The sequence below is a fragment of the Armigeres subalbatus genome, chromosome 3, assembly GCF_024139115.2.
Source record: "Armigeres subalbatus isolate Guangzhou_Male chromosome 3, GZ_Asu_2, whole genome shotgun sequence".
NCBI lineage: Eukaryota > Metazoa > Arthropoda > Insecta > Diptera > Culicidae > Armigeres > Armigeres subalbatus.
This window is the reverse complement of record NC_085141.1, coordinates 109,459,030-109,473,868: the sequence shown is the minus strand read 5'-3', so window position 1 is coordinate 109,473,868 and position 14,839 is coordinate 109,459,030. Positions and strand designations below refer to the sequence as shown.

General features: G+C 39.2%; 1 protein-coding gene across 1 annotated transcript in view; it reads right to left on the bottom strand.

Annotated features, from left to right (window-relative positions):
• Window positions 1-14,839, bottom strand: part of LOC134227687 (organic cation transporter protein) — a 103,820-nt gene that overhangs the window by 37,500 nt on the left and 51,481 nt on the right. The window lies entirely within an intron of this gene.

The following is a 14,839-nucleotide window of genomic DNA, read 5'->3' as shown; positions in this document are numbered from 1 at the left end:
TTTTGTATTGTAATACTAGGTAACTTTGTAAGGCTATTAACAAGTCGTTGATCAATGAAATATGAGCAGAACAGTTAGAGGAAATAATAGTTTTATAGATTTTTGTCATGTTATAATTCGAACTATCTAGACATTTGTTCAGTTCGACGAGCTGAGTCGATTGGTATATAACATCATGGGTTTCCGAGACTTCTATAAAAAGTTCGATTTTGGAGTGAAATGATAGCCTTTCGGTACAACTTTGTTGTACGAGAAAGGCAAAAAATGTATTAAAGTAATCATAAAAATATTTACAAAATCCTCAAAAAATTTGGAAATGTTTTTTTTTTATTATTCTTGTTTTATTCTATTCTTATTTTTGAGCAAACAAATCCGTGAGGGGTGGGGTAGACATATATTTTTTAATGGAATGTTTTCACTGTCCTAAGACGAATTTAGTACAATTCCATTTGTTTCCACCAAATCGTATTACTTTTACATATACGTTTTTCGACCTTAACTGTAAGGTCGTCTTCAGTGTCTCGTACTTGACTCGACGTCGAGTTAAGTACGAGACACTGAAGACGACCCTACAGTTGAGGTCGAAATATGAATATGTAAAAGTAATACGATTTGGTGGAATTAAATGGAATTGTACTAAACTTGTCTTATGACAGTGATCTATTCTTGGTTACAACCAGTTATGGTACGGAAACAGTCGAGTAGCCGAATACTTCAACTGATTAGTCGAAATTAAACATGTCGATGAACAGTTTATTCTTTGTTTCTTGGCAGTACGCCCCTATGCGCGACGGAAACTTAGTACAGACAACTACCGCGATTAAAAATAGCGGGAAGAAATCATATTGTAGGTGTCGAAACGTACATTGTCGTAGGTAATTATCCTCTTTAATAGATATGATTTATTAGTGCAAAAGGCATCCCCGTAGAAAATCACAGTAGGTGAATTGATCGGTTCTTTTTTTATATATGATCTATATCCACAACCGCAAGTGTTAACAAATGGCGTTGGTTGTTGAATTTTAATAGTTTCATTACTATTCACCCACTAACGGTAAGCAGTCGGGTAACTAACCGGTAGTGTGTACGGTGCGCGACTGCTACTAAGGATGTACGGAAGATCAAACGTAAGTATTGAGTTCGCTGCCTGGTTGTAGCCTTCATTATAGTTTAAATTCTCATTTGATAAAACAACAAATACTGTTGATATGAATCTAATCTATATTTAGTTTTGATTGCTTTTATGCACCGGTTAGTAGTATTTTTTTTACAGTTAATGCAACGTTAGTTTTGAAACAAGTAGTGTTCAGTTCTGCGTTAAGCTGATTTGATTGTAACCATTAGAAATATCTTCATTTTTTAAGGTCGTTGCCAGTACCGGCAAAGTTTAATATAAGTAATTACCATATAAGGAATCATTATAATGATCAGATCATCTACTAGTAAAAATCGGGCAGGTCAAATTAGATTTTCAAGATATTTATATCAACCTTAATGGATTTGGATTGGATTTGGATTGGATTTGGATTGGATTGGATTTGGATTGGATTTGGATTTGGATTGGATTTGGATTGGATTTGGATTGGATTTGGATTGGATTTGGATTGGATTTGGATTGGATTTGGATTGGATTTGGATTGGATTTGGATTGGATTTGGATTGGATTTGGATTTGGATTGGATTTGGATTGGATTTGGATTGGATTTGGATTGGATTTGGATTGGATTTGGATTGGATTTGGATTGGATTTGGATTGGATTTGGATTGGATTGGATTGGATTGGATTTGGATTGGATTTGGATTGGATTTGGATTGGATTTGGATTGGATTGGGTTTGGATTGGTTGGATTGGTTTGATTGATTTGGATTGGATTTGGATTGGTTTGGATTGGTTTGGATTGGTTTGGATTGGTTGGATTGGTTTGGATTGGTTTGGATTGGTTTGGATTGGATTTGGATTGGATTTGATTGGTTGGTTGGATTGGTTTGGATTGGATTGGTTTGGATTGGTTTGGATTGGTTTGGATTGGTTTGGATTGGTTTGGATTGGTTTGGATTGATTTGGATTGGTTTGATTGGTTTGGATTGGTTTGGATTGGTTTGGTTGGATTTGGATTGGTTTGGATTGGTTTGGATTGGTTTGGATTGGTTTGGATTGGTTTGGATTGGTTTGGATTGGATTTGGATTGGATTTGGGATTGGATTTGGATTTGATTGGATTTGATTTGGATTGGTTTGGATTGGATTTGGATTTGGTTGGTTTGGATTGGTTTGGATTGGTTGGATTGGTTTGATTGATTTGGATTGGTTTGGATTGGTTTGATTGGTTTGGATTGGTTTGGATTGGATTTGGATTGGTTTGGATTGGATTTGGATTGGATTTGGATTGGTTTGGATTGGTTTGGATTGGATTTGGATTGGTTTGGATTGATTTGGATTGGTTTGGATTGGATTTGGATTGGTTTGGATTGGATTGGTTTGGATTGATTTGATTGGTTTGGATTGGTTTGGATTGGTTTGGATTGGTTTGGATTGGTTTGGATTGGATTTGGATTGGGTTTGGATTGGTTTGGATTGGTTTTGGATTGGATTGGATTGGTTTGGATTGGATTTGGATTGGATTTGGATTGGATTTGGATTGGATTTGGATTGGATTTGGATTGGATTTGGATTGGATTTGGATTGGATTTGGATTGGATTTGGATTGGATTTGGATTGGATTTGGATTGGATTTGGATTTAGTAAGTAAGTAAGTAAGTAAGTTAGTTCGTAAGTAAGTAAGTTTGTAAGTAAGTATGTAAGTAAGTAAGTAAGTAAGTAAGTAAGTAAGTAAGTAAGTAAGTAAGTAAGTAAGTAGGTAAGTAAGTTAGTTAGTAAGTAAGTAAGTTTGTAAGGATTTTGTTTTTAAAAAAAAATATTGTTATCTGGGACCATCTCCGTATTGGCAATCCTTTGCCTTTGCTCGCAAGGCTACCGGAGACCCCAATTAAATGATGCAATTGACTAAAATTCAACAAGAATGGCACTCACAACCATCTGCTCATAGCACTTGGAATTTATTTTTCATTTTCATGATTGTCACTGGATTACTAACTAAACTAGTAAACTGTAAAATTGATTTCGCGCTTATGAGAGAAAAACATTAACCCCGAGAAAACGCCCAAGGTTTATTTCTAATATACAACATCAGTTGCAAAAGACGGCTAACTAGCTTCAAGTAGCAAATTTCGACATCTTCGCCAAAGCATGAACAAATAAGTAGGTAAATATCGTCGCTTTGTCTTCAGCCGTATAATTCTGCGTCGAATTGCAACGAGCAGGGTGTACAAGCTCATTCTCTCCTGTGTCTAAATCGCGGCTGTTGAATTACCCACCCATGAGTAAACCGTGGTCGGTAAAGTGAAAATCATCAAAACATTGGCTCGTTGGTGCGGAAACAATAATGTCAGAGCGTGAGGTATCCGACAGCTTTGCAATATACAAATCAATATCGCTACGCCTTGGATATGTCTTAGGCACGAGGCTTCAGTTAGTCAGTCAGTAAGACACTACTCAAAAGCGTGAACTGTGTTTGATTCTGTGACGCAGTAGAGAGTAAGTGGCTCAACCTTCAAACGCTGCTTTCGACCTATAAATGGTTCAATTAACTTGAAAATTACCTGCCGTTGCATAATAAGCATATGGTTGTCATCGTTTAGAAAACCCAAATATCAACAGTTCATTATAAATGAAATGACATCGAATTATTACCACCGCTAGGGCATTGAATTTGAATTGAACACGTGCGATAGTTGGCTTCCATTGACAAACGGTATACCTAGATGAACCGCCGCAAATGGAAAATGAAAATTCTACAGGTCTACAGATGATAGAATGTCGGAAAGGGAAATAAATAAGAAACAATTAATCGAAGAAGAAAAAAGATATAATAACTATCAAGCAACAGAAAACAATAATTAGTATAAAATGGATGTCAAAACTAGACGAAGCATATTTTGTATTATAATAATGCTCCGAAAACAAAGGCTTCACATATTCATATTGATATCAAACTGTACGATCAACGTGCTCGGAAATAGGAACTACATTATCAAGATCATCGCTCTTTAGACTTCCGAAATCTAGTCCAGAAGCGATTACTCACGTACCGCCTCCAGAGTGAACAACGAAATTCCTTATATCCGTTTCTCCCATCGTGACTGGCTCGTCGTCTAGCCAAGAGGCAAAGGATGCCAACTCCTGCCTCCTGCCTCAAGCCGTTAATCAGTCAGTCAGTGAATGCGAACGATCGAATCCGAGATCGTTGAACGCTGATTCCGCGTTCACCGCAATAGTTGGCGACCTAGAGAAGCTAGTTTTTGTGCATCTTTCACCCATGCGCGTACGGAACTCGGTGGAGCTGATGCACTGACTGGGGACATTCTTAGTGTTGCTTGCCCGCCCCAACCGATGTGAGCTTTTTTATCTGGGCTGTTTTGCCTCAGTTAACAGTTCAGTCCTCACAGATAAATCAACTCGTGCTAAGGTCATCGCAATATGTAGAACAATAGTTGGGACACCATAATGGATCTTGAAAGCTGATATTGATTATCTCAAAGATCATGTCAATCAATTAGTCAACTTCTTTAGAATGGACGGTGGCAGAGCCTTCGAAACATTAATTGGGAGGATAAAATAAAAGTATAAACGATTTGTATTGCGCCTCAAGTCAATAGCCGGTGCCGCTGTTTATTCACAATTAAGAAAGCATATCATGTTTTGCGTTTTAGCTGTATGTAGTTGGGAAGCAAGAAACTCGTGATGAAGTTGAAAATAAAAATAAGGAATTGGGTTGTATTAAAATTGATTTATTTGATATTTGTTGGTCTAAAAATTGTCAATGAGATCTATTAATTTTGTGTCAAGTTTTTCCGAATGACATCTCAAAAATGCATACAATATCAATTATATCGAAAACATTCACATTTGTAAAAATTGGTAATATAACAATCACTTGTCATAAGACGAGTTAGTACTATCCCATTCAATTCCAACACTTGACTGTAACAATCTAGTGGTAAAGTTAACCTCAAAATGTGACATTAAACTGGATAGCACTATATCGTTTATGACAGGTGAAGACATTCCAATAAAAAGCTCTAAATAATTTTCTAATCAATATACCAAGGCTAATGCTATTCTTGTATTTACTTTTTCAGGTTGTCGATGTGGTTTTGGACAGCCGTGTTTATTTTGTTTTCCGGGTGCTATCAATCTTCATCAGTTGATGAAATAGTATATTATTTTGAATCATTTCCATCCTACAGAAGTAGTAAACTGCCAGTTCAGCAGGAATGCCAAGTAATAACGCCCTCATTGGAATACGCGCTTCGATTAGAATAATCCACTGCGGACTCCAGAGTAAATTACCATTTTTATTAGGACCACCACAGTTCATTCATATAACATTGTCAAAGCCCAACCAGCACCGTCTCGTCCAGATATAGGGCACACACTGCTGGTAAATTATTGGAGACCTGGTTGGTGAAAATTTATACAGGAACTGATGCAACTTTCCGTTGATATTTCATGATGTGAGCGTCTGGGTTTTGGTTGGATAACCCGTCCTAGATATGTCATTTGTACCGCCGAGGATCGTAAAGTGCGCAGTAAATACCATACTGGCGCCGAAACATAGGTGTAGAGTAAGATATCTCTAATCGGCTTATGAATATTACTTTGTTTTGGAAAATATCATGCGGGCAAATTGATAAGTGGAGTAAAATTGATTATTCTGGTACAAAGTTGCATTCAACTAGGAAATACGAACATTTATTGACATTGCTTTCTGATTTTTTTCCATGGTCTCTCGAGTAATTAAGGTAGACGTTGCACAACGTTAGGCCATCTTGTTGCGATTTATACGTCAAATCGCTGAAGATGATAAGAAAATTATTTTGAGCTTTTTAGTGGAATGTTTTCACCTGTCATAAGACGAGTTTATACAATCCCATTGAATTCCACCACTTAATTGTATCTTGACAGATACGTATTTCGACCTCAAAAGTAAGGCCGTCGCTGAAGATGTTACCTTTAGCGAATATATTTTTGCACCAACCGCTTGTCAAAGGCCGCCGCTGGAACCGTCACTGGCGAAATCGAACAAAAAGCATTACAAAAAGCAACAAACAAATTTTACTTAAGGTATTACATTACGAATTTAGATCTAAGGTAGCAGAGCATGTGTAGAAGGGAAATCACCCAATTACGGCATCACATATTAAAATCTTAAGAAATGTCTCTTCCCCATGGAAACTCGATGTAGCTGAGAGTTTGGAAATCCACCGACAGGTACAAACAGCGCTGTTGAATAAGGATCAGGGAAACGGCAGCTCTTGGCTCTTCAAGTTTCTACCTAAGCAATGAAGTAATTCTAGGAACTTTTTTCAAGTGGGCGTAATTAAATCTGACCTTGAAACTTGAAACGGCTAATACTCATTCTATCCAACATATTTTGTTCATTTGACGTTACTACCAGATAGATTGGAATCCATTCTTTCTGCTAGGCACATTGGTTGACGAAAATAGTTTTAATGAAGCGCACAATCGCTGTTCCAAAAACTACGGTCAAAATCAATTACGCCCATTTGAAACAAATCCCTTGAATTTACTGTATAGGTAAATAAAGTAGGCAAATAAGATTAGATTAGGTGCCTAGCGTAGTATAAATAGTGTAAGTTGCGATTGTTTTCTTCAAGTCGAGTCAAGTACGAGACACTGAAGACGACCACACAGTTGTGGTCGAAATACGTATCTGCAAAGATATCGAAAATTGATTGGTGGAATTAAATGGAGAGTACTTAATTCGTCTTAGACGGTTGAATACATTCCACTAAAAGAGCTTTATATATTTTTCTGAAATTTTACTTGGTGCTTGAAACGCTACAGACGCCATCCATGCGAATAAATTTGTTGAAAGGTTAAAAGACTCGCATTTCTCCTAAGACGCTCTAAAATAATTAATCATAAATTTGTTGAAGAATCTCCATCTGACGCGCGCTTGTGATTGCGCTACCGACAGCTACGTGTAGAGATGTCGCAAATTAATCGATTACTTCGATAAATCGATTCATCGATGTGATAATCGATTAATTTTGAATCGATTATTACCAAACGATTAATCGATTCAATAATCGAAAGGAATCGAGAGTAATCGATTAGTTACTAATCGATTAATCAGGATTTTACGACACCATAAGGATGTCGCAATTGGATTGATTACCTCGATTGATCAATTCATCGTTGTGATAATCGATTAATTTTGAATCGATTACTATCCAACGATTAATTGATTCAATAATCGACAAGGATCGAGAGTAATCGATTAGTTACTAATCGATTAATCGGAATTTTACGACATCTCTAGCTACGTGTTATTTTTAATACATTTTTATTTTATCCAATATTTCTTGTACGAATATACACAGGGAATCAATTTTTCTGGAATGCGCATACGAAACAAGCGACAAAACAGAACCAACGACAAAGCTTTGTTTTTGTCGGAGAAAATAATGACAAAGATCCGAAACATTTTGTCAGCAACAAAAAAGAAGACAATCTTGTTGCTAACTTTTCATCCCATTATTCTAGAGCAAATTTCGGTTTTATGCTATCATAGTTTCTGCTTTTATGGAAATATTCGAGAATCGAACAATGATTACAAAATTAGCATCGTATTCTCGGAAATATCAGAGCATGCAAGGCAAATGATTCTTGTCATATTGTGTTCGGGTTCTGATAAAGGTTTGTCGCTAGGTGCGTTTGTCAGTAACAAACTCTGTTGATGACAAAGAGTTTACTTCGATATTTCGTACATTTCGATGTTGTTCTGTTGTTTTACAATGTATTTTATGGGCGAGTATTTATTTTTAAATAAAGTTCAGCTAGCAGTGTGAAAAAGCTTTTCTTGTCAAAAAATCCAACACAAACTTGTTCATTTTTCTTAATAAAAAAATGAAAACGACCCGAAAAATGAAATTCTTTATTTATTAACTATGAAAACAATGGACATAATTTTTGCTTGCTTTTCGCTACACTGTTTTTATGAGAATTCATTAATTTGGTATCAGTGATCACTGACGGGTTCGAACAAAAGCATGATGACCTACAAAATTTAATATTTTTACCGAAATTTAATTATATACGCCAACATTGTTAAAGCCTTTCTCGTGTGTTATAAAAATAGTATTTTGACTATAACTTCTGAGCCCATAGTCCGATCTGGAATATTTGCAACTTGTTGCAAGCAAATCGGTTAAGGATAAGTGCCTGAAAAATGAGTGACAAATTTTTAAATTGATTTTTTTTTTGTAAAAAATAGTATTTTTGCCAAAAGTTTCGAGCACATAGTTCGATCTGGCTAATTTTCAATAGGAAACAATGGGACAGGATTCTGCGTCGAATGCAACTTGTTGCAAGCAAATATTTTGAGCACTCCTAAATTATGTCCGATGGATCTCAAATCGATGAAAAATTGTTTTCGCCATAAGAATTTTTTTCGAAGTCCCAAAACAGTCGATTTTTTTAAAATTTATTATCAAAGTTTCATGCATTTTGAGTCCTTTGGCATCGAAAAACAAAAAAAAATGCCCCCTAGTGAGATTTTTTTTAAAAATTATTCTGAGCACCACTAGATCATGTCCGATTTAGCTCAATTTTTACATAGGGGGAGTTTTTTGGCTATGAAAACGTTTGCGTAGTGTCCCAAAAGTCTCAAAAATGTTCTAAGAGAAAAAAGGGAAGATCCATTAATTACGTAACGCAAAAATTGGCCATTTCCATCCACCCTCCCCCCTATGTCACACTTTTTGTATGAAGCATCTAAAAAAAATGCCTGGGTTGTCACACTTCGAGCAACCCCCCCTCCCCCTCTATGCGTTACGTAATTTATAAATGCTCCCAAATCGATTTCTCTATTTTTTTTTTGAATTCACGTCAGATCTTGACGTTTCATGCATTTTTAAGTCATTTGGCATCAAAAACAAGAATTCGATTTTCGACATTTCCTGGGAAGTTTTTCATGGGTAAAAATTTCAAAACTTTGATGAATTGTAGGCACCCCTAAATCATGTCAGATTGAGCTCCAATTTTGCATGGGGTCATATTTTAGGGTAATGAAACTTGTGAGCAATGTTGTTTTTTGAAATTCGAAAATGTCATTTTCATTGGAACCCTATTGCCTATATTCCGGGAATTGAACCACCCGACTTTACAATATTCTGAGAAATCATATGTGAATATGTACATTATGTGGTAGATGTTGTGTTGATTTAAAATGGGACTCGAACCCACGACCCTCAGTACTGTTCAGTGCGATTGGAAGCAATTGGCCCAGGATCGAGTCCAGTGGAGAAGGATACTCCATTCGGCATAGATTCATCGAAGCCCATCAAGTATTAAGTAAGTACATAAGGGTCTGTAACCATTTTATTATGGGATAGATAAAATACTGATGAAGGGCTATGAAATGTCTTTGGTTACGATGGGGCGTTTTGCCCAGACACTTGTTGAAATAAGTAACTTATAAAAGTAAAGTAAGAAGTTATCATAGGGGGGGGGGGGTCATATTATACAGTCTTACCTCACCTGAATTCTATCTGAAATTTTGTTGGAAGAATTTACTGTACTGAAAAGTGGAATAAATAGTTTCTAATGAGATTCCTAAAGGGGTTTTCGAAAGAGTGCTTAAAGGACTGTTCGAAGGAATTTCTGAAATAATATATAAAATTTTTGACGAAATTTTCAATGGAATAGTCAATGAATTCTTTAAGCGATTTCCGAAAAAAATCCAAAAGGATTTTTCTAAGAATTTTCTGTAACGAATTTTCAAAGAATCTGAGAAAGTTCTCGGGGTATTCCTAAAAGAATTTCCGTGAATTTTCATGAAAATTCTTTTAGGAATTTCTGGAGGATTCTCTGATGGTCTTTCCGAAAAAAAAATCAAAGGAATGTTCTAAAAAATTATTAAAAGAATTCTGAATTTCTGGAGGAATTGCCAAAGAAATGTCTGGAAAAGTTGCTGAAAAAATTGCAGAGAAATGTCCTAATGAAACTCCTTAATGGATCTTAGGATTCCCATTTTCCAATTTCCTAAGGAATAGATAAATTCCTCAGCAAATCCATAGAAATTTCTTAACCAATTTTTAAGGAAACTCCTACGCCTATTTCCAAAACCTAAAAAAAAATCCGAAGGAATTCCTAAAGGAATTTCCAAATGAATTCCCAAAGAAATTTTGTAAGGAATTTTCGAAAGAATTCCCAAAATATTTTCGTTTGAACATCTAGAGTAATTGAAAACGAATTTTTTATATTTATTTCGGAAGTTATTTCCGGATGAGGAACAGAGGAATTTCTGAAAAAGTCTTGAAGCAAAAAAGTCTTCAGAAATTTTCTTGATTTTTGTTCTAGAATTTTGGAAAGAATTTCTGGGAGAATTTTCAAAAGTTTTCTTAAACAAATGTCCGAAGGTTTTCCTAAGCAAAATCTCGAAGGAATTCGTTATGAAAATTTTGAACTGATTTCTGAAGGAAATTTCGAAGAAATTTTCAAATTTCCGAAGGAATTATCGCATTCGTTTCCTAAGGATCTTTTGATGAAATCCTTAAAGTAATCTTCCAAGAAATTTCTGAATGACTTTTATAATGAATTACTGTAAAAGTTTCAAAAGGAATAAAGTTCGGCTATTTTCGAAGGAATTTCCGAAAGTATTTTAAATTCTTAAATCTTCAAGGAATTTTTTTCGAAAAAGCGTATAGAAACTCCTTCGGAAATTCCTTCAGGGATTCCTTGTGAAATTCCCTTAAAAATCCATTGAATTTTTTTTATAAAACATTCAAAAGCGTACGTTATATTGAGGGTACGGGGTTCCTTGGGGGTTCCTTCAATTTTCATAAATAAATGTTATGTTATTTAAATATTTTTTAGAATTTAAACTTGTCGAAATGGCCTTGACGATGAGCTGGCTTTAGCAATGTTTTATCCTAACTACTACCGTCGTGCGGGGCTTCTTTTGATTCCGGGGGCTACTTTGGATTTTTGATTTTTTGAAAAAAATAAACGGAAAAAATACCAAATTTGAAACAGAAAGTTGCCATCCTACTATCAACAAGACACCCGATTGGTGATAATGACAATTTTATAATAATTTTCGTTATAATCCTTGTTTTAAAGTGTCAAAAGAAGCCCCGCACGACGGTATGTTATCTTTTCCTGGGAGGGGGTGTTTATAATCATCCGCAGTGATGCATTCCGACCCGTCATAGTACCAGATGGTGGGTTTTGGTGCAGATCTCCCAAACCGGCATGCCGCATTGAATCACGGGGATAGGATGATTTGCTTGTAGAAAGCAATCTCATTTTTTTTAGGTACAATGACGACCGACGGTTGATCAAAGGGTACAGCAGTTTGAACAAAACGTCACACTTCGTAACCGTCTTGTCAACCTGTTGTCTGAAAATAAGCTTGCTATCGAGGGTCAAGCCAAGATAGTCAGCCTCATTGGTCTATTTTACTGTCGTGTCATTGAGGGTAATTCTACAGTCCTCAAGTGGAACATTTTTGGGGGATTTTGGGTGGGGGAAGATGATGACCCTGGTCTACACCATATTGATACAGACCTTCCAGCTGGTGAGGTATTCTGTCAGGGCATCCAGTTTTCGTTGGAGTTTTGCCACTAGCGTTCTGATCACTCAACCTTTGTAGACGAGAGAGGAGTTATCTGCGAACATAGACAAAATACCGCCTTCTGGAGGTTCTGGCGTGTCGGAGGTGAACAGATTGAACAGTGGAGGCCCGATCATACTGCCCTGGAGTACGCATGTGACGATGTCGTGCGCATTGGAACTCGTTCCGCTGATTGAGATCCGGAATGTCCTCACTGACAGGTAGTAGTTGATGATTTTCACCAAGGAGCTGGGAAAGCGATGTAATTTGTACACCAGGTGTGTTCCTCAAGCTAGATGTTGTTGTGATCAGCAGACTCAAGTAGCCGGCGGTGAATCGCCTTTTCAAACAGTTCGAATTGCCCTTAGAGAAGGGTGATGGGACGAGAGCTTTTGTGAGAGGAAGGATTTTTCCCAGGCTTCCGGATAGGGATGATTTTGGCTGACTATCAGGACGATGGGAGGTAGCTGAGACGAAGACACTGATTAATGATCAACGAAAGGTATTCGAAATACGCAGCACTAATGTATTTGTGATCGACATTCAGGATGCTGTCAAAGCCTGAGGCCTTAATGTTTTTCAATGAGTTGATTTCATTCATTTCATTTATTTAGTTAACATCTAAACAGATAACACTGAATCAACAATTTGACGCCACAATGCACGGTTCGAGGCCGCATCTCTCCATCCTCGGATACGCCCCACGCTCGCCAAGTCGTTTTGCACCTGGTCTGCCCATCTCGCTCGCTGCGCTCCACGCCGTCTCGTACCTGCCGGATCGGAAGCGAACACCATCTTTGCAGGGTTGCTGTCCGGCATTCTTGCAACAAGTCCTGCCCATCGTACCCTTCCGGCTTTAGCTACCTTCTGGATACTGGGTTCGCCGTAGAGTTGGGCGAGCTCATGGTTCATTCTTCGCCGCCACACACCGTCTTCTTGCACACCGCCAAAGATGGTCCTAAGCACCCGTCTCTCGAATACTCCGAGTGCTTGCAAGTCCTCCTCGAGCCGTAGAGGACAACCGGTCTTATAAGCGTCTTGTACATGACACATTTGGTGCGGTGGCGAATCTTTTTCGACCGCAGTTTCTTCTGGACCCCGTAGTAGGCCCGACTTCCACAGATGATGCGCCTTCGTATTTCACGACTAACGTTGTTGTCAGCCGTTAGCAAGGATCCGAGGTAGACGAATTCCTCGACCACCTCGAAGGTATCCCCGTCTATCGTAACACTGCTTCCCAGGCGGGCCCTGTCGCGCTCGGTTCCGCCCACAAGCATGTACTTTGTCTTTGACACATTCACCATCAGTCCAACTTTTGTTGCTTCACATTTCAGGCGGGTGTACAGTTCTGCCACCTTTGCAAATGTTCGTCCGACAATGTCCATGTCATCCGCGAAGCAAATAAATTGACTGGATCTGTTGAAAATCGTACCCCGGCTGTTACACCCGGCTCTCCGCATGACACCTTCTAGCGCAATGTTGAACAACAGGCACGAAAGTCCATCACCTTGTCTTAGTCCTCGGCGCGATTCGAACGAACTGGAGTGTTCGCCCGAAATCTTCACACAGTTTTGCACACCATCCACCGTTGCTTTGATCAGTCTGGTAAGCTTCCCAGGGAAGCTGTTCTCGTCCATAATTTTCCATAGCTCTAAGCGGTCTATACTGTCGTATGCCGTCTTGAAATCAACGAACAGATGGTGCGTTGGGACCTGGTATTCACGGCATTTTTGAAGGATTTGCCTTACAGTAAAGATCTGGTCCGTTGTCGAGCGGCCGTCAACGAAGCCGGCTTGATAACTTCCCACGAACTCGTTCACTAATGGTGACAGACGACGGAATATGATCTGGGATATCACTTTGTAGGCGGCATTAAGGATGGTGATCGCTCGAAAGTTCTCACACTACAGTTTGTCGCCTTTCTTGTAGATGGGGCATATAACCCCTTCCTTCCACTCCTCCGGTAGCTGTTCGGTTTCCCAGATTCTGACTATCAGTTTGTGCAGACAAGTGGCCAGCTTTTCCGGGCCCATCTTGATAAGCTCAGCTCCGATACCATCCTTACCAGCTGCTTTTTTGGTCTTTAGCTGTTGAATGGCATCCTTAACTTCCCTCAAGGTGGGGGCTGGTTGGCTTCCATCGTCCGCTGAACTGACGTAGTCATCTCCTCCGCTGCCTTGACTTTCACTGCCTGTACTCTCAGCGCCATTCAGATGTTCCTCGTAGTGCTGCTTCCACCTTTCGATCACCACACGTTCGTCCGTCAAGATGCTCCCATCCTTATCCCGGCACATTTCGGCTCGCGGCACGAAGCCTTTGCGGGATGCGTTGAGCTTCTGATAGAACTTGCGTGTATCTTAAGAACGGCACAGCTGTTCCATCTCCTCGCACTCCGCTTCTTCCAGGCGGCGTTTCTTCTCCTGAAAAAGGCGGGTCTGCTGTCTCCGCTTCCGTCTATAACGTTCCACGTTCTGCCGGGTACCTTGCTGCAGCGCGACCGCCCGCGCTGCGTCCTTCTCCTCCAGAATCTGTCTGCACTCTTCGTCGAACCAATCATTCCATCGACTCCGACCCATATACCCGACGTTGTTCTCCGCTGCGTCGTTAATGGCTGCTTTGACTGTATTCCAGCAGTCCTCAAGAGGGGCCCCATCGAGCTCATCCTCTTCCGGCAACGCTGCCTCGAGATACTGCGCGTATGCAGTGGTGACATCAGGTTGCTTCAGTCGCTCTAGGTCGTACTGCGGCGGTCGTCGGTACCGAACATTGTTGATGACGGATAGTTTTGGACGCAATTTAGCCATCACCAGATAGTGGCCAGAGTCGATGTTAGCGCCACGATATGTCTTGACGTCGATAATGTCCTGCCGTCCATCAATCAGAACGTGGTCGATTTGTGATTCTGTCTGCAGTGGTGATCTCCAGGTGTACCGATACGGGAGGCTGTGTTGGAAGTAGGTGCTACGAATGGCCATATTCTTGGAGGCGGCGAAATCAATTAGTCGTAGGCCGTTTTCGTTCGTCAGCCGGTGAGCGCTGAACTTTCCAATAGTCGGTCTAAACTCCTCCTCTTGGCCAACCTGAGCGTTCAAATCTCCTATGATGATTTTGACGTCGTGGCTTGGGCAGCTGTTGTAC